General features: G+C 45.7%; 1 protein-coding gene and 1 non-coding gene across 4 annotated transcripts in view; both read right to left on the bottom strand.

Annotated features, from left to right (window-relative positions):
• Window positions 1–20,976, bottom strand: part of ARNT2 (aryl hydrocarbon receptor nuclear translocator 2) — a 222,506-nt gene that overhangs the window by 107,099 nt on the left and 94,431 nt on the right. The window lies entirely within an intron of this gene.
• LOC114812630 lies at window positions 10,098–10,235 on the bottom strand. Its single transcript, XR_003760281.1, has one exon. It is a non-coding gene; the product is annotated as a small nucleolar RNA SNORA7 (small nucleolar RNA).

The following is a 20,976-nucleotide window of genomic DNA, read 5'->3' as shown; positions in this document are numbered from 1 at the left end:
TTCTGACTTCCAGGGCCGTTAAGCCACGTTTGTTTCTCTCCTAGTCCTCTATTCTCAGGCTCTTTTGATTGTTGAGTAATTGTCTATTTATTCTGCTTTGTCTTCCCCATTAGACTGTAAACTCTTTGAAAGCAAGGATCACATCTTTTGCTTCTCCCGCATGTCCCCAAGCATCAGTACAGCACAGTAGGTGCTTAGCTGATCCAGGTGATGACAATACTGATTCTGGGGAATTCAGCCCAGCCATTAACGAGTCACGTGGCTCAGTGGAAAGAGCACGGGCTTTGGAGTCAGGGCTCATGAGTTCGAATCCCAGCTCTGCCACTTGTCGGCTGTGTGACTGTGGGCAAGTCACTTAACTTCTCTGTGCCTCAGTTCCCTCATCTGTAAAATGGGGATTAAGACTGTGAGCCCCACGTGGGACAACCTGATTCCCCTATGTCTACCCCAGCGCTTAGAACAGGGCTCGGCACATAGTAAGCGCTTAACAAATACCAACATTATTATTATCCAGATCTTTGAAATCCACAGATAATGATAATGATGGTATTTGTTAAGCACTTAATAATAATAATAATGTTGGTATTTGTTAAGCGCTTACTATGTGCCGAGCACTGTTCTAAGCGCTGGGGTAGACATAGGGGAATCAGGTTGTCCCACATGGGGCTCACAGTCTTAATCCCCATTTTACAGATGAGGGAACTGAGGCACGGAGAAGTTAAGTGACTTGCCCACAGTCACACAGCCGACAAGTGGCAGAGCTGGGATTCGAACTCATGAGCCCTGACTCCAAAGCCCGGGCTCTTTCCACTGAGCCACGCTGCTTCTCCTACATACTTCCTACATGCTGTTTACTGATCTAAGCACTGGGGAAGATACTAGGTAATCAGGTTGTCCCACTTAGGGCTCACAGTCTTAATCCTCATTTTACAGATGAGGCAAATGAGGCATAGAGAAGTTAAGTGACTTGCGCAAGGTCACACAGCTGACAATTCAGCTCAGTGGCAAATGGTTCCTCTAACTGTGTCTGTTCATTGTTCTACTGTGCTCTCCCAAGCGTCTAGTACAATGCTCTGCACACGGTAAGCAATTGATATATACTACTGAATGAAGGAAATTAATGAATCTCTGCCCATCAGTGGCAGCCGAGGTGGCTCTGCTAGGGTATAAAAAAATGACCACCAAAGTGTCGTCTATGCATTTGGATCTGTGACCACTGGGTATTTGATATTCGCCCCACCCTCAGCCCCATAATCAATCGATTGATCAATGATATTTATTGTTTACTATGTGTGGAGCACGGCACTAAGCACTTAAGAGAGTACACTATAACTGAATAAGCAGACATGTTCCCTGCCTATAATGAGCTTACAGTTTAGAGTCGGCACTTCTGTCCCTATTTATGAATTATACATTCTAAAATTATGTATTTTATACTACTATTTCCCCCTCCATTCATTCAGTCATATTTATTGAGCACTTACTGTCTGCAAAGCACTGTACTGAATGCTTGGGAGACTACAACTTCACTTCCCTGCACCTCAGTGACCTCACCTATAAAATGTGGATTGCGACTCTGAGCCCCACATGGGACGGGAACTGGGTCCAACCAGATTTACTTGTATCCATCCCAGCGCTTAGTACAGTGCCTGGAACAAAGTAAGCACTTAACAAATGTCACTATTATTATTAATATTAATATAAAACAATAGACACATTCCCTGCCCAGAACAAGCTTACACTGTAAGATCCTAGTACTTGTACTGTACTCTCCCAAGCGCTTAGTACAGTGCTCAGCACCCAGTAAGCGCCCAATAAATACAATCGACGAGGGCGATGACGACAATCATGCGGTGGGAAGCTGAAGGGAAGGAACGACACACAAGCAGCCTGGACAACCTAAAGGGGGATTCATCCATGCCCGGATAACCGGGAGGAGGCTACTAATTCGACAGGTTCGGTCGTGTCATTGAGTAGCGATGTCATCAGTGCCTTAGTCACTGACATGTTGTGTGCTCTACAGCAAACAACATCATTTTACATCCTGTCTTGGAGTTTGTACTCCAACCGTGACATGGTGTCATGGGATCCCTGATGACTGCAGCCTGCTGTTCTGCTATTCATTAGAAAATCACTGCTCTGTGGCCTCTCTGCAGCCAGCCGCACTTTCGCTATTTAATCTGAACATGAAAGTACAAATTCTTGATCCTGTTTAAAATACACTGGGGAGCCTGAAATAACACATGCCTTTCAGGCGGTCATGCTACAAAAATGCCAGAAATGCGATGGTTTAAGTTTTCGTTTAACGCTTTGTGATCCATCCCTTTTGCCGTAGCGCGCTACTGCGGAGGGATGACGGCAAATCAAATGCCAACTTGGAGGGATCTAATGGAATCCGCTGGCTTCTCAAAGGCCTTCACGAAATCGTCGGCAGATCGAAAACTACTAAAATACCTCTCGGCTGCAACTCGGCGGGGGATGGTCCTAAAGGTAGGCTTTTTTCTCCTGGAGATCATGAGCTGGTACTCCCATCTGACTGGTCCTGGAGTTATCTGATTGACAACTGCTTCCCAAGGGTGCAGGTGGACCTGTGTTTCCCCTTGTTCCTGTCAAGCATCTTGGACTTTGGAGCTGACCCCTGGTCCACCAGGAGGATGGCAAAGGGAGGACAAAGACGAGGACCCAAGGACTGAGGACCAGGCTGAGGAGGACAGCAGGAGTTACTGATGTTCGGTTCCTGGGGTGGCTCTGATACGGAGCAGCTCCTACACCATCCTAATCTTCCTTGACCTCTCGGCTGCCTTTGACACAGTGGACCATCTCCTTATCCAACCGTGGCTTCACTGACTCTGGTCCTCTCCTGGTTCTCCTCTTATCACTCTGGCCATTCATTCTCAGTCCCCTTTGCGGGCTCATCCTCCCCCTCCCATCACCTAACTGTGGGAATCCCTCAAGGTTCAGTTCTCGGTCTCCTTCTAATCTCATTAATTCATTCATAGTATTTATTGAGCACTTACTATGTGCAGAGCACTGTACTAAGCGCTTGGAATGTACAAATCGGCAACAGATACAGTCCCTGCCCACTGATGGGCGTACAGCCTAATCGGGGGCTTACAGTCTAATCAGGAGACTGTAATCATCTCCCAATAATCTCCACCTACATTCACTCCCTTGGAGAACTCATTCCCTCCCACTGCTTTACCATCTCTCTGCAGACGACATCTAAATCTACATCTCCTCCCTTGATCTCTCTCCCTCTCTCCAAGCTCTCGCATCTCCTCCTGCCTTCAGGACATCTCTACTTTGATGTTCTCTTGCCACCTCAAACTTAACATGTCCTAAAGAGAGCTCCTTATCTGCCCTCCCAAACCCTGTCCTCTCCCGAACTTTCCCATCACCTTAGACGGCACAGCCATCCTTCCCAACTCACAAGCCCATAACCTTGGTGTCATCCTTGACTCCGGTCTCTCATTCAATCCACATATCCAGTCCGTCACCAAATCCTGTCGGTCTCACCTTCGCAACACCGCCAAGATCCACCCTTTCCTCTCCATCCAAACTGCTACCACGTTAGTACATTCACTCATCCTATCCTGACTGGTTTACTGCATCAGCCTCCTTTCTGACCTCCCAACCTCCTGCCTCTCCCCACTGCAGTTCAGACTTCACTCCACTGCCCCGGTTATCTCTGTATAGAAATGTTCTGGACATATCACTCCCCTGCTCAAAAATCTCCAATGATTTCCCATCCACCTCTGTATCAAACATAAAAATCCTCACTATCGGCTTTAAATCTCTCCATCACCTTGCCCCCTCCTACCTCACCTCCCTTCTCTCCTACATCCCAGCCCACACACTCCATTCCTCTGGTGCTGACCTTTTCACTGTAACTCCATCTCACCTTCCCGCCATCGGCCCCTGGCCCACGTCCTACCTCTGGCCTGGAACGCGCTCCCTCCTCAATTCTGCCAGACAATGACTCTCTCCTGCTTCCAAGTCATACTGAAGGCGCATCACCACCAAGAGGCCTTCCCAAACTAGGCCCCACTTTTCCTCATCTCCCACTCCCTTCCATGTCACCCTCACTCCCTTTGCTCTTCCCACCTCTCCCTGCCCCACAGCACTTATGTATATATCTGTAATTTTTATTTGTTTTGTTGCTTGTTTACTCATACTGATGTCTGTCTCTCCCCTCTAGACTATGAGCTCACTGTGGACAGGGTTTGTCTCTCTTTATTGCTGTATTGTACTTTACCAAACACTTAGTATAGTGCTCTGCACACAGTATGTGCTCAATAAATATGATTGAATGAATGGTATGAACCTTGCTAGGGGCTCTTAATTCAACTGTCCCCACACATATTCTTTATAGAACAACACAACCTAATTCACTTGGCCCGTACAGATTCATGCATTCATTGCTTGGGGTGGGGATGTGGGTGATGATGAGTTTCAAAGGACAGAGGTACAGATCCCAGAGCAAATAAGTGACTTTAGAAGGTCTTTGAAATGGGGAGAGCAGTGGTTTGATCTATTTGAAGGGGGAGGGAGTTCCAGACCTGAGGGAGAACGTGAACAAAAGGCTGATGGTGACAGAGATGAGATCAAGGTACAGTAAGTACGTTGTGCTAGAGGAGTGAAAGATGAAGGCTGGGATGTAATGAGAAACGAATGAGGTTGGGTAATGGTAGGGGGAGACTGAATGCCTTAAAGTCACTGGTCAGGAGTTTCTGTTTGATGGGGAGATGGTTGGGCAACCACAATCTAGTGGTAGAGGATACAGATTAAAATAAATTAATAAATTACCAACAGGAAAAGCAGCAGAGCATAAGGATAGGAAGCAGCATAACTTAGTGAACAGAGGGCGAGTCTGGGAGTCCGAAGGACCTGGATTCTAATTCCATTTCCGCCATGGAGGTTTCTGGGGAGTGGGAGACACCTGCAGAATGATTCCTCGGAAAAATGATCTGGGCAACAGAGAGAAGCACGGACTGGAAAGGGGAGAGACAAGGGGCAAGGAGGTCAGCAAAGAGGCTGATGCAGTAGTCAAGGCAAGGTAGGTTAAGGCCAGGTCAACTTACTAGCAGTTTGGATATAGAGGAAGGGGCAGATTCTAAAGATGTTGTGAAGGTAGAACCGTCTGGTGACAGATTAAATATGTGGGTTCAATGAGAGAGATTAGTCGGGGTTAATGCCAGAGGTACGGGCTTGTGAAATAGGGAGGATGGGGCGTTATCTACAGTGATGGGAACTTCACGAAGGACTGGGTTAGGATGGGAAGATGAATTCTGTTTTGGACATGTTATGTGTCAGCTGGACATCTAAGTAGAGATCAAAATATAAGACTGCATTCAAGAAGCAGTGTGGCATACTGGAAAGAGCACGGGTCTAGATTAGATCCAGGTTCTAATCACATCTCTGCCTCTTGCTTGCTGTGTGGCATTAGGTGAGTCACTTAACTTCTCTGGGCCCTGGTTTTTTCATCTATAAAAGGGGGATTACGATTGTGAGTCCCAAGTAGGACAGGGACGATGTCCAACCTGTTTAACTTGTATAACCCAGCACTTAGAATAGTGCTCGGCACAGAATGAGTGCTTAATACCATCATCATCATCACTTATCTGGAACTCAGTTTCCCCATCTGTAAAATGGGGATTAAATGCTACTCCTTTGTAACTTAGACTGGGAGCCCTATGTGGGGAAGGGATTGTGTCCCACCTGATTATCTTATATCTACCTCAGTGCTTAGTTCATATAAAGCTCGGCCCATATAAAGTGCTTAACAAATACCATAATTATTAAGGAGAGAAGGCAGTGCTAGAGAGGTAGATTTGGGAATCATCTGTGTATATGTGGAAGTTGAAGCTGTGGAAGCGAATGAATTCTCCAAGGGAGTGGGTATAAGTGGAGAATAGAAGAGGGCTCAGGACTGAGCATTGAGGATGGAGGGCAGACGAGGAGGTGGCAAAAGACACCAAGAAGAAGCAACTATAGAGACAGGAGGAGAAGCAGGAGAGGACACTCTCCTTCTCTCCCTCTACAACCCAGCCCGCACACGTGGCTCCTTTAGTGCTAACCTTCTCACTGTGCCTCCATCTCGACTGTCTCGCTGCCAACCCTTAGCACATGTCCTGCCTCTGGACTGGAACACCCTCCCTCCCCAAATCCACCAGACAATTACTCTCCCCCCTTCAAAGGCTTGTTGAAGGCACATCTCCTTTAAGAGACCTTCCTAGACTAAGCCCCACTTTCCCTCATGTCCCACTCCCTTCTGTGTCACCCTGACTTTTTTCCTTTGCTCTTCCCCCCCTCCTAGTCCCACAGCACTTATCTACTTACCTCTGATTTCATTTATTTGTATTGAATTCTGCCTCCCCCCATTAGACTGTGAGCTCATTGTGGGCAGGGAATGTCATTGCTTATCGTTGTGTTGTACTTTCCCAAGAGCTTAGTACAGTTCTCTGCATACAGTAAGCGCTCAAGAAATCCAATTGAACGATAAATGAAATCAAGGTTAGATGACATTTCGATAAAGGGGTGGTCCACAGCATCAAAGGCAGCTGACAGGTTGAGGAGGATTAGGATGGAGTAGAGGCCATTAGATTTCACAAGAAGGCCACTGGTGACGATGGAGGGCGTGGCCTCAATGGAGCGACAGGGGTGGAAAGCAGCCCGAAATGAGATGATAGAGAAGTGAAAGAGAGGCATTGGAGGCCGCAGTTGTACCCAACACAGTTAAGAACTTTACCTAGAAATGAAAATTATGGTACTTGTGAAGCGCTTACTATGTGCCTTCACTTCTCTCTGCCTGAGTTACCTCACCTGTAAAATGGGCTTTAAGACTGTGAGCCCCATGTGGGACAGGGACTGAGTCCAACTTGATTATCTTGTATCTACCCCAGTGCTTAGTACAGTGTCTGGCACTTAGTAAGTGCTCAACAAACACCACAATTTTTTATTGTTATTGTGATTATTATTTGTGCCCAGAGCCCAGGAAAAGGTGCCTGGATCTTAGCTCTCCCTCTCCTTATTACCTCAAAGTTCTCAGTCCCTTTTGATACTGCCTTGGACAAGTCACTTCACTTCTCTGTGCCTCAGTTTCCTCACCTGTAAAATGGCGATTCATTATCTGTTCTCCCTCTTGGCTATCTTCTATCAACCCCAGCTCTAAGCACAATGCTTGGCATGTAGTAAGTGCTAAACACTCATTATTATATATGATATATAATGATATAATAATTGCCATCATCATCATTGTATTTCTTAAGTGCTTACTATGTGCCAGGCACTGAACTAAATGCTGGGGAAGATGCAAAATAATTGGGTAGGACTCAGTTCCTGTCCCACATAGGGCTCACAGTCTTAATCATAACATATAATAATATAATAAATATAATAATGCTTGTTTATTGTTACATTGTACTCTCCCAAGCGATTGGTACAGTGCTATGCACACGGTAAGCGCTCAATAAATACGATTGAATGAATGAATGATAATAGTTGTGGTATTTGTTTGCTAAGCACTTACTACATCCCAAGCACCATATTAAGCACTGGGGTAGATATAGGATAAGCAGGACCCACAAGAGGCTCACAGAGTAAGTAGGAAGGAGAATGGGTATTGCATCCCCATTTTGCAGATGAGGAAACCAAGGCCCAGAGAAGTGAAGTGACTTACGCAAGGTCACACAGCATGTATATGGCAGAGCCAGGATTAGATTCCAGGGCTTTCTGACTCCCAGGCCCAAGCTCTTTCCACTAAGCCATACTGATTATTACTATTATTACTATCATGATCATCATCAGTATTATTGTTGTTTTTCTTCTTCTTGTTATTATGATGAAGAAGAACTGGACTTTCTGTGGACTAGCTTGGTGCCGTTTCCAAAAGCTGGGGTCCAGGAAGTTAGTCTCAGGAGAAAAGGCTCAGTAGCTGGTGAGCAGCCTAAAGGCCATGCAAGAGACACTATTACAGCAGAACAAGTGTGACTCATGTCAACACCCAAAACAAAATGATGGAATTCTGGCCATTTTGTAACTTCCTGAGTCAACTCCTGGCAAAAGAATAGTTTTGAACCGATGCGCGGAAAAAGTAAATGCTAAAACATGAAGGCGAAGCCTCCTGCAGATGTTTTTCTCAAGTAATTTCTGCTTACAAAGCACTGGGGTTGGGGGGTGGTGCGGGAAGGTCTTAATAATTGTTTGCGTCACATAAGACTTAGCAGCTTGGAGGAAACGTGCGTCTTTCCAGTGAAGCTGCAGGAAACTATTTTGATTTTCTGAATCTTGCAATCTAGTTATTTTTAACAGAGGCATTCCAAAGATAGACCAGCATCACATGCTCTTGAAATCTGAATCTTACAAACAGGAAATAAATAATTCAATTCATCTGGACAAAGCTCTTCCAGAGGTTATATTTGGAGAAAACATCACAAGACGACCTTCTAAGCCAGGTCGGTCAGGTCTTACTCTTTTCACTCATAAAAATCTCTCTCCAGAGACTAGCTACATTCGCATCAATGTTTGGGTAGCTGCTGAAACCCAGGAATCAACATAATAAGAAAAGGACAAAACTTCCCACATACAAAGGAAACACATACATGTGTATGTGTCTGTGAATGTGCATCTGTGCATTCTGCAAATGGTGTTGGATTGTTTACCATGTGTTAACCCGTCTTATAATCACTCATCTACCTGGGTCCCTGCTTGGGTCGATGATAATTCACACCTAATATGAGGAGAGAATCCAGAGTTTGCTTAGAGAAGGAAATGCCAAGGAATTGGTGACAGAGGATGGGAAGGGCCAAGCTGTGGAAGGGGTCCTGGCAGGCAGTTGGTGGATGGTTTGTTGGGAAGTGGGGACAGTAAGAACTGCTCAGATTGAAGAGAATCGAAAGTGGGGGCACAGGTCGGAGGAGACATGGCTTTAAGGCCTTCCATCAGCTTATTCCCCTCTATTTTCCCTCACTTCTCTCCCACTTCCACCATGGACTGCCCAAAAAACAAATGAATGGATTTTGGAGCAAATGAAACCAAAGGGGTCTTTGGAAGGCCAAATGACTTGACTCAGATGAGCATATTTTGGGCACACAATCAGAAGGACTAATTCTCTGGAGAAGACACTAATGCTAGGAAAAGTCCAGGGAAACATGGAAGAGGCAGACCAGCAGCTAGATGGATAGAGACCAAAACAATGATAACAAAAGAACCATTGGAAAGGTTACTGATTGTGGCAGAAGACAGGACGTTCTGGAGAAAATCTATCCATAAAGTCGCTATGAATCAGAAACAACTCAATGTAACTTGTCAATAACAACCTCTCCCACTACAGCCCAATCTCACACTTGGCTCCTCTGGAGCCAACCTGCGCCTCATCCACGTCTCTCAAAGCATCGACATTTTGCTCAACCCTCCCCCAACCCCACTCTCCTGTCTGAAACTCCCTCTCCCTACATGTCAATCAGTCTATTTATTGAGTGTTTATTGAGTGCAGTGCTCTGTACTAAGCGCTTGGGAGAGTCCAAGTAGAAAAATATGATAGGCACTTTCCCTGCTCACGATGATCTTACAGTCTACTCACATTTTGTCCCCATCCTCCAAGATCTTTCATAGTCATATTGTCTCCAGGAAGAAGACTTCCATGAATGATTGATTCATCTCCTTCTAGACAATGAGCTCGTTGTGGGCAGGAATATGTCTGTGGTTACACTGTACTCTCCCAAGCGCATAGTCCAGTGCTTTGCACCCAGTAAGCGTTCAATCAATATGATTGAATGAATGAATCTCCCCATCCTATCTCGATCCCTACCTATATGCCTGCACTTCTGGGTCGCAAAATGTAGGCCCGTCCCAACACTTTCGTACACATCTTTTAACCCCGCTGCTTCTTCCTTGTCTTGTCTTCTGCTGTCGAGTCTCTCCGACCCCTAGCGATTCCACGGACACATCTCTCCCAGAATGCTCCACCTCCGTCTGCAATCGTTCTGGTAGTGGATCCCTATAATATTCTTGTTAAAACCGCCTTCTTCCACTCAGTAAACTTGAGTCTCCACCCTAGACTTTCCCGTGCCGCTGCTGCCCAGGACGGGTGAGTTTTGACCTGTAGCAGATTGCCTTCAACTCGCTAGCCACTGCCCAAGCAAGAAATGGAATGGACAGGCCTCTGCTCAACTCTCCCTCCCATAGCCGAGACTGGTAGAGTACTGGAAGCTCTCCAGATGCCATCCTGAGAGGGGATGCTTCCCCTAACCGAAATTTATTTCAGAGGCGGTCTCCACGACTAGATTGTAAGATTCTAAGATTGTGTTGCCTAACTCTGTTGTATTCACCCAAGCACTTAGTACAGCGCTCTGCAGAGTAAACCCTAAAATACCACCAGTTGATTGATTGGCTGATATTAGTGGCAGAAGCCCTGGAAGAGACAAGCCAGAGAGGCCTGGCTCAAGTTGTCTTTGAGGGTGAGTGTTGACTGGAGGAAGCAGCATAGCCTAGTGTAAAGAACCCGGGCCTGGGAGTAGCAGTTGTGGGTTCTAATCATGGATCTGGCACATGTCTGCTGTGTGGTCTTGGGCAAGTCACTGTGCTTCAGTTACTTCATCGGTAAAACAGGGATAAAGATTGTGAGCCCCATGAGAGACATGAACAGTGTCCAAGCTGATTACCTTGTATCTACCTCAGCACTTAGAACAGTGTTTGGCACATAGTAAGCACTTAACAAATACCACAATTATTATTATTATTACTATTCCCAGCTCCTCCAATTGCTTGCTGTGTGATCTTGGGCCAGATGCTTAATGTCTCTGTGCCTCAGTTTCCTCAACTGCAAAATGGGGATTAAATGTCTGTTCTCCCTCATACAAAATAATAATAATAATGATAATAATGATGGTATTTGTAAAGCACTTACTATGTATCAGGCGCTGTTATTAAGTACTGAGGTGGAAAACAAGCAAATAGAGTTGGGCACAGTCCCTGCCCCATGCGGGGCTCACAGTCTCAATCCCTTTTTACAGATGAGGTAACTGAGGCCCAGAGAAGTGAAATTACATGCCCAAGGTCACAGAGCAGATAAGTGGTGGACCTGGGATTAGGACTCATGACCTTCTGACTCCCAGGCCCGTATTCTATCCACTAGGCCATGCTACTTAGACTGTGAGCCCCATGTGGGTCAGAGACTGTGTCCGACCTAATTAGCCTGTACCTACCCAGCACTCAGAACAGTGTTTGACATATAGTAAATAACAAATGCCATAAACAAAAAACAAACAAAAAAACCTCACAGCTCTATTAGGGGGCTTTCTGACTCCCTATGGGAGAGTCTCTCCTTGACCCTCTTGCGGCTTCTCCCCAGAGTTCTCCTGGTTGACTCTCTTTCGATGCTTATTGGTCAGAATCTCTTGAACCCATGCAGAAGAACCTGATAAAACCTGAAAAAATAAAACCTCTCGTGGGAGATGTTCTCCAAGGATGAAGCTTAGCAGAAATTTTTTAAGGGCTGAAAGCATTTTAAAATGTATGTTTAATCTTGTGTTCTAACTTCCTCAAACAGGGAAGTTATCCCTCATTATAAAGCAACTGAAACTAATGATTTTCAGTACTCGGAGTTAATAAGGATTCAAACTTCATAGTTTCCTGAAACTCGGCAATGCTGAAAGCCATGAGGAAGTAGCTTGGCGTAGTGGATAGAGCGCAGGCCCGGGAGACCGAAGGATGTGGGTTCTAATTCCGACTCTGCCACTTGTCTGCTGTGTGTCCGTGGGCAAGTCATTTCACTTCCTTTGTGGCTCAGTTCCCTCATCTGTAAAACAGGGACATGGACTGTGTCCAACCTGATTTGCCTGTATCTAACCCAATGCTTAGTACATTGTCTGGCATATAGTAAGTTCTTAACAAATACCATAAAAAAAACCCCAAAACCTTTCATCTGTAAAATGGAGATTAAGACTGGAGCCCCATGTGGACAGGGACTGTGTCTGACTTGTTAGCTTTTATAATAATAATAATGATGGCATTTGTTAAGTGCTTACTATGTGTGAAGCTGGGGGGGTGGGGGTGGAAACACAAGGTGAACAGGTTGTCCCATGTGAGGCTCACAGTCTTAATCCCCATTTTACAGGTGATGTAACTGAGGCCCAGAGAAGTGAAGTGACTTGCCCAAAGTCACACAGCTGACAAGTGGTGGAGCCAGGATTAGAACCCATAACCTCTGACTCCCAAGACCGGGCTCTTTCCACTGAGCCACGCTGCTTATCTACCCTAGCCCTTAGTACAGTGCCTGGCATGCAGCCAAGCGCTTAACAAATACTGTAAAAATAAAAAAGAACGCTTTCATCTGTACAATAGGGATTAATACTGTGAGTCCCATGAGGAACATGGACTGTGTCCAACCTGATTAGCTTGTATCTACCCTAGCGCTTAGTAGAATAATTGGCACGCAGTGACCGCTTAACAAAAAAAATGACAGGGTTTAGGATTTCCCAACCGATACAGTTTTGGGAGAAGAACAAAGGTTCACCCTGAGTCCAGAGGAGTTACGGGAGTTGTAAGGCATAAATGTTGCATCAATGTTAGAACAGCTCCTGAAACTTGGGGGTCAATGTAACAGATTTAAGCTCAGGCATCCTGGGAGTTGGCCATTCACAGGTCCTGTACCTCTGCATATGGCATACCCTACCAGTTTCCAGAGCTTAGTACAGTGCCTGGCACATAGTAACAGCTTAACACATACCATAATTATTATTATTATTGTTGTCTGCCTCTGCCACTTGTTAACTGTGTGACTTTGGGCAAGTCACTTAACTTCTCCATGCCTCCGTTACCGCATCTGTAAAATGGGGATTAAGACTGTGAGCCCCACATGGGACAACCTGATTACACTGTATCTATCCCAGAGCTTAAAGCAGTGTTTGACATACAGTAAGAGCTTAACAAACACCATTATTATTATTACTATTGAATGAATCTCTTACCTTGACCTCTAGACTCATCCTCCCCCGCTAGACTGTAAGCTCTTTGTGGGCAGGGAATGTGCCTGTTATACTGTTCTATGGTACTCTCCCAAGCGCTTAGTACAGTTATCTGCACTCAGTAAGTGCTCAATAAATATGACTGATTGATTAAGCTCGTGATGGGCAGGGAATATGTCTGTTATACTATTGTGTCATACTCTCCCAAGTGCTCAATACAGTGCTCTGCACACTGTAAGCACTCAATAAATATGACTGATTGACTAACACACCAGGAGAGATAAGGCCAAGGGCCAGCCATCCGCAGTGAATCACCATGGATCGTCAGGACCAATAAACAGCCAGGAGAAGCAGCATGGCCTAACGGCTAGAGCCTGGGCCTGGAAGTCAGAAGGACCTGGTTCTAATCCTAACTCGGCCACTTGCCTGCTGCGTGACCTTGGACAAGTCACTTCACTCCCTCTGGGCCTCAGTTCCTTCATCTGGAAAATGGGGATTGAGTCCCATGTGGGACAGGGACTGGGTCCAACCTGTCAGGCAGTCAACTGCATTTATTGAGTGCTTATGGTGTGCAGAGCAATGTACCAACTGCTTGGGAGAGTACAACACGACAATATAACACACACATTCCCTGCCCACAAAGAGCTTACAGTCTAGATCGGGAGATAGACATCAATTTAAATCAGTAAAATGATGGTTATGTACATAAATGCAGTGGGGTTGGGAGGAGTGATAAACGGAGCAAGTCAAGGCGACACAGAAGGGAGGGGGAGATTAGCTTGTATCTATAGGCAGAACACTGTACCAAGCACTTGGGAGAGTACAATACAAAAGAATTAGCAGACACGTTCCCGGCCCATAACGAGCTTACCCCAGTACCCCAGTGCTTAGTACGGAGTCTGGCACATAGTAAGAGCTTAACAGATGCCATTAAAAAAACCCAACAACATCAAAAAAATCAAAGATGAAGTTTTGAGGCTTGCGGGCCATGACACAGAACAGTTTTCCCAGTGGCCCAGGTCTCCAACTATCATCTACATGGCATCACAGTTCGTTAAGGGCAGGAAACATGTCTGCTAATTCCATTGTACTCTACTCCCCAAGTGCTTAGTACAGTGCTCTGCACACACTGAGCACTCAATAATTACCACTGATGGATTGACTGATTGACCCCAGCTTGCAGGAAGCCACCCATCATGGCCAAAGTGAATGAATGATTCGCTTCCCCTCCTCAGCAGCACAAACATATCGCTCATCTTTGACTTTTCGGAGGGGTCGTCGGGGGCTCGGAGACCACTAATCCAAACAAGCATAATCCCCGTCAGCGGAACAAGAAAAATCCGGCTCTGTGGATGAAACGCTTCGGTCTCTGAGCTCCGAGACTCTCCGGAGTCCCAGAGAGAGCCAGACCCCAGCTTGACCTTCGTGCTCTGGGCTCGAAGCCCAGCCACATCTCGAACGTTATCTTCAGAGACAGCTCAGGGATCACCGCGGAGAAAATATTTAGGGGAAATTTCTAAATATTGGAGTTGGGAAATGGGAGTTAGAGAGGAAAGAAAAATAGAAACAGTCCAGGCCCGTGAGGAGGCGGCGGACGCAGCGATCAATATTCGACGAAGAGAAAGAACTGAACTCGTCCCAGGGAAACAGCTGTGATAACAGTGAGGTGAGCTGTGATTTCCACGGGGAAGGCTCCCAACAATAGCAAGCCCGGGATAGTTGGAATTCCATTTCCTCTGGATGGCCTGAGTACTTCCATCCCATATCCAGTAGTGTCGCCGACCCAGCTGGGAAGCTCCGAAGGAAACATGAGTTCAACTGCCTGGTCTTCCTCGGGGGAAATCACTTGATTTCCCATTTCTGGCTCTGAAACGGTCAAGTGTGCAATGTCTGACTACTTCACTTTCTCCCCCAGCCGGCTCAACGTAAGAGTACCAGCAACAGGAGGAGGGTGGCTCGGATAGGAATTTGGAAGCTGAGTTGTCCCTCTCTGGCACAGGTGGGAATTCAGTGTCCTTACCTCCGTCCTGCGGACAGATTTCCAGACCAGTTGTTTTTTTTTTTATTATTTCTTAAGTGCTTGCTACATGCCAGGCACTGTACTGAGCGCTGGGGTAGATACAAGTTCATCAGGTTAGACACAGTCCCTGGACCACATGGGGCTCACAGTCATAATCCCCACTGACAGATGAGGTAACTGAAGCCTAGAGAAGTGAGATGACATGCCCAGGGTCACACATCGGGCAAGTGGCCGAGCTGGGATTAGAACCCAGGTCTAGTTGGCAGAAGCCCAACTAGAGAATCAGAGAATCAGAGAACCAGTCAGAGAAGCAGCATGGCTTAGTGGAAAGAGCCTGGGCTTGAGAGTCAGAGGTCGAGGGTTCTAATCCCTATTCTACCACTTATCAGCTATGTGACTTTGAGCAAATCACTTCACTTCTCTGTGCCTCAGTTACCTCATCTGTAAAATGGGGATGAAAACTGTGAGCCCCACGTGAGACAACCTGGTTACCTTGTATCTATCGATGAGAAGCATCATGGCTTAGTTGACTGCATGGGCTCGGGAGTCAGAGGTCGTGGGTTCTAATCCCGGTTCTGCCACTTGTCAGCTGTGTGACCTTGGGCAAGTCACTTAATTTCTCTGTGCCTCAGTTACCTCATCTGTAAAATGGGGATGAAGACTGTGAGCCCCACATGGGATGACCTAATTACCTTGTATCTAGCCCAGAACTTAGAACAGTGTTTGGCATATACTAAGCTCTTAAATACCAACATTATTATTATTCATTACCCAGAGCTTAGAACAGTGCTTGGCACATAGTAAGTGCTTAACACCAACATTATTATTATTTATTATTCAGAGCTTAGAACAGTGCTTGGCACACAGTAAGCACTTAATAGATACCAACATTATTGTTATTTATTACCCCAGCACTTAGAACAGTGCTTGGCACATAGTAAGTGCTTAACAAATACCATTATTATTATCATTATAGAAGTAAGCGCGTACTGTGTTTGGCATTTTAGCCCCTGGAAAATTGTTTTAATGATCTGCATCTTTCTGAGGGTTTCTCCTTCTGCAGGAGGAGGTCAGCAGCTCACTTGAGTGTCACCAAACGCCAGGGGTCTAGGATACTCAAGCTCCAGTAAAGGGATCCAAGAGCATCCGCAGGGAACTTTTTCTTGCCAAAGGCAACACTCTTTTGTATGAGTAGTTCAAGAGGTGAGAAGCAGCAGTTGGCTAGGGGATACAGCTTGGACCAGGGAGTCAATTTATCAATTGAGCGCTTACTATATGCAGAGAACTTTACCAAGCACTTGGGAGAATACAATACAAAGGAATTAGCAGACGGTGATCCCTGCCCATAACAAGCTTACAGTCCAGAGAGGGGAGACAGGTATTAATATGAAACATTAAGTAACTTACAGTATAGAAATTAAACATACATATGTAAATGTGGCAGGGTTAGGGGTGGGGAATGTGTCTGTTTACTGTGGCGTTGTACTCTCCCAAGTGCTTAGTACAGTGCTCTGCAAACGGTTAGAGCTAAATAAGTACAACTGAATGGGGAAAAGAGGGCTTAATCAGGGAAGGCCTCTTGGAGGAGATTCATTCATTCACTTGTATTTATTGAGTGCTTACTGTGTGCAGAGCACTGTACTAAGAGGTTGGAAAGTACAATTCAGCATTAGAGAGACCATCCCTGCCCACACCGGGCTTTGAGATAATAATAATAATAATGATGGTATTTGTTAAGCACTTATTATGTGCCAAGCACTGTTCTAAGCATTTGGGTAGCTACAAGGTAATCAGGTTGTCCCACGTGGGGATCACATACTTAATCCCCATTTCACAGATGAGGTAACTGAGGCTCAGAGAACTTAAGTGACTTGCCCAAAGTCACACAGCTGATAAGTGACAGAGCTGGAATTAAACCCCATGACCTCTGACTCCCGACCCCGTCCTCTTTCCACTGAGCCACGCTGCTTCTCAGATGTGACCATAGTAATGCTTTGAAGGTGGAAAGAGTGGTGGTCTGGTGTATGAGGAGCGGGAGGGATTCCTGGCCAGGGGAAGGACGTGAGAAAAGGGAAGGTGGCGAGATAGGGGTTCAGTGAGTAAACTTTGCCTCAGTTCCCTCATCTGTAAAATGGGTATTAAGATTATGAGCCCCACATGGTACAGGGACTATGTCCAACCTGACTTGCTTGTATACACCCCAGCACTTAGTACAGTGCCTGGCACATAGTAAGCACTTCGAAATACCACTGTTATTCTAATTATTATTATTATTCCAGTTGGCTCACGGCTGGACTACAAGTGCCACCCCATCAGTCCCCGTGCACCCTGCAACCCTATGTATATAACTGGAATTTTTTTATATTCATGTCCACCTCCTCCTCTAGACTGTTGTGGGCAGGGTATATGTCCATTTATTACTGTACTGTACTCTCCCAGCCATTTACTACTGTGCTCTGCACACCGTAAGCGCTCAATAAATACACCTGAGTGAATGAATGAATGAATGAACCTGGAATGCAGGCAGATTCTACTGTGCCAGAAGAAAGCAGCCAAAATCTTCCCTGCTCCAGATCAGTCAATATCCCCGGGATCCTGGTTGGTGGAGGATAGTGCGGGCGGTGGTCTGGAATAGGTCTTTGGAATAACTCGGTTGTAAATATGGCTGACTCTCCCAACAGAATGTAAGTTCTTTGTAGACAGGAAAGTTGTCATTTCTTTGTCCTGTGCTCTCCAAGGGTCTACTATAGCCCACTGAATTCCATGGGCAACCGATGTCGCTGCTCCAACGACTACTTCGACTATTACTACTGCTACTAATAATGATAATAATATTTATGAGAAGTTGCATGGCTTAATGGAAAGATCCTGAGCTTGAGAGTCAGAGGACGTGGGTTCTAATCCCGGCTCCGATACTTGTCTGTTGTGTGGCCTCGGGCAAGGTACTTCACTTCTCTGGGCCTCAGTTACCTCATCTGTAAAATGAGGATTAAGACTATGAGCTCCATGTGGGATAACCTCATTAACTTGTATCTATCCCAGTGCTTAGAACAGTGCTTGGCACATAGCAAGCGCTTAAGAGATGCCATAATAATAATTACTATGTAAAGCACTTACAATGTGTCAAGCACTGTTCTAAGCACTGGGGTAGATACAAGCTAATCATTTATACAAAGTCGCTGTCTTACATCCGGCTCACATCTTAATTCCCATTTTACAGATGAGATAACTGAGGCAAAGAGAAGTTAGGCAACCTGCCCAAGGTCACAGAGCAGGCAAGTGGCGGAGCCGCGATCAGAATCCAGGTCCTTCTGACTCCCAGGCCCGGGCTCTACTCATTAGGCTACACAGCTTCACTACTATTATTACTACTCTTCTTTTCCCTGCCTCTAGACTGTGAACTCATTGTGGGCAGGGACTGTCACTCTTTATTGCTGCATTTTACTTTCCCAAGCGCTTAGTACAGTGCTCTGCATACAGTAAGCACTTAATAAATATGACTGACTGAATGAATGAATGAATGAATGAATGAATGAATAAAGAATAACACCAGACTGCAACGGCTGCTTCATTCAGCACCATTACATTCCAGTTCTGATTCAATGATATGGTCTCATCTCACCCAGGGTTTTCTAAGGTCTTCAAGCAGCTCCTATATATCTCCCGCATCTCCAAGAGACTGCCCAAGTCCAAGAAATGGAAACAGCCTAGTGGATAGAGCACGGACCTGGGATTCAGAAGGGCCTGGGTTCTAATTCCGGCTCTGTGTGATCTTGGGCAAGTCACTTCATACCTCTGTGTCTCGGTTCCCTCATCTGTAAAATGGGGATGAAGACTGTGAGCCCCAAGTAGGACAGAGACTGTGCCCAACCCAATTAGTTTGTATCTACCCCAGAGCTTAATACAATGCCTGGCACATAGTAAGCACATAACTATCATATTAAAAAAGCTAACAAACTGCTATTTCCCCATTCTAGATCTGTGGAAATTCAACCCTAGAGTGGAAATGGAGGTGCTTGCCCAATCATGCTTAGGTATGAGGAGGAAGAGACAGGATGAGAGGGCAGTCATTCGTTCTCAAGAGCCTTGACCCCAAATCCCACACCCCAGAAGGATGGAAACCTTGGGGAGCCTGAGCTAGTCACCTTCTGAGGCAGAGACACTCAGATTGACGTAAATATGACAGAGAAAGATGAGTGAGAGGAAATGGAATTGACTCACTGACTCAGCAAAGTTGGAAGCTCTACATGACCAAGCTCCTATTTGGAGCTAGAGACTCGATTTTTCCAAACCATTCCTTATTTCCTGTTATTTTATTTTTTTTAACAGAAAACCCTGCACCAAAAAGACCTCCTCAACGGTCCCCATATTTGTGACACATAAAGATGTTTCTACGGAGGGACATGTGCTCTTTTACCAGAGTCTCCAATTTCCAAATATCTGGCCTTTCCACCCAACTCTGAGATAATCAGGTTTTTTAAAAAACTGATGACTTGTGGTCACTGGTATTCCCGAATGCCCAGGGGGTCGCGGAATCATCCTGAGGATGCAAAAGCCTAAAACTTTCCATCCCTGAGCAGAGAGACGTAGAGGAAGTGACCTGGGAGGTGCCATGACCTAGGAGGTGCCCCCTTCAAGAGCGTGCCCTTCTAGACCATAAGCTCACTGCGGGCCGGCAATGTGTTTGTTCATTTTTATATTGTACTCTCCCAAGCGCTTAGTACAGTGCTCTGCACACAGTAAGTGCTCAATAAACACGACTGACTCTGACAATCTCCAGAACCGAGGCCAGTTTCGGGATCAGTGAACCCAAGCCCAAGGTGTGGACTTGAGTTGGGAAAAGGGAGTCAGACGGCTCCCTACAAGGAGGTTGAAACAGTAAGCAAGGAGGGATAGGATACGCGCTTGGATTAATGTGCTAGCAGTTGAGATTGATGACTACTTGTTTTGTTTTGCTGTCTGTCTCCCCGTTTTAGACTGTGAGCCCCTTGTTGGTCAGGGATTGTCTCTATCTGTTGCTCAATTGTACATTCCAAGTGCTTAGTACACTGCTCTGCACAGAGTAAGAGCTCAATAAATACGACTGAATGAATGAACGAATGCATGGAGGGGGAAGGCCAGATTTGTTGTGAAGGTTGAATTGGCAGAACTTGGTGACAGACTGAATATGTGGGTTGAATGAGAGAGATGAGTCATGGATAACACGGATAGGGTTACAGGCTTGTGAGACAGGAAGGATGGTGGTGTTTTCTACAGTGACTAACGAGGCCTTCCTGACTAATAATAATAATTACTATGGTATTTGTTAAGCACTTGCTATATGCCAAGCACTGCTCTAAATGCTGGGGTAGATACAAGGTAATCAGTTTGTCCCACATGGGGCTCACAGTCTTAATCCCCATTTTACAGATGAGGTAACTGAGGCACAGAGAATTTAAGTGGCTTGCCCCAGGTCACACAGCAGACACGTGGTGCAGCTGGGATTAGAACCCACATCCTCTGACTCCTAAGCCCAGGCTCCTTCCACTAAGCCACACTGCTTCTCAGCCCTCATTTTCTCTATCGGCCTATATACTTTGATCTGTACCCCTTAATCACTTGAAATTCACCCCACCACCAGCTTCACAGCACTTTTGTTTATATCCACTATTCATATCTATATCTGTTACACTGTACTCTCTCAAGTGTTTAGTACAGTGCTCTGCACACAAAAAGTACTTAATAAATACAAACTGATTGGAATCTGGACTCTGGTCATTACTTTCCCCAGGTCTCCTAGATTACAAGTACTGTCAACCTGGAACTGTTTGCTTTGACCTGCTCTAAATTATTGCCTTAGGGGGGTTCTGGGGGCCACAGAATAAATTTTGGCTCTGAGTAACAAGATGGAGGCAACTCCTGGCTAGGAACCTCACGTCTCTTCGGTGTTCAATCTACCACTCATTCCTTTCCCCCTGCGTGAAATCTACACCCTTTATAAAGTCATCAGAA

Source organism: Ornithorhynchus anatinus, chromosome 5, assembly GCF_004115215.2.
Source record: "Ornithorhynchus anatinus isolate Pmale09 chromosome 5, mOrnAna1.pri.v4, whole genome shotgun sequence".
In the NCBI taxonomy this organism is placed as follows: Eukaryota; Metazoa; Chordata; class Mammalia; order Monotremata; family Ornithorhynchidae; genus Ornithorhynchus; species Ornithorhynchus anatinus.
Note: the sequence above shows the minus strand (reverse complement) of the source record. Positions and strands in the feature narration are given on the sequence as shown.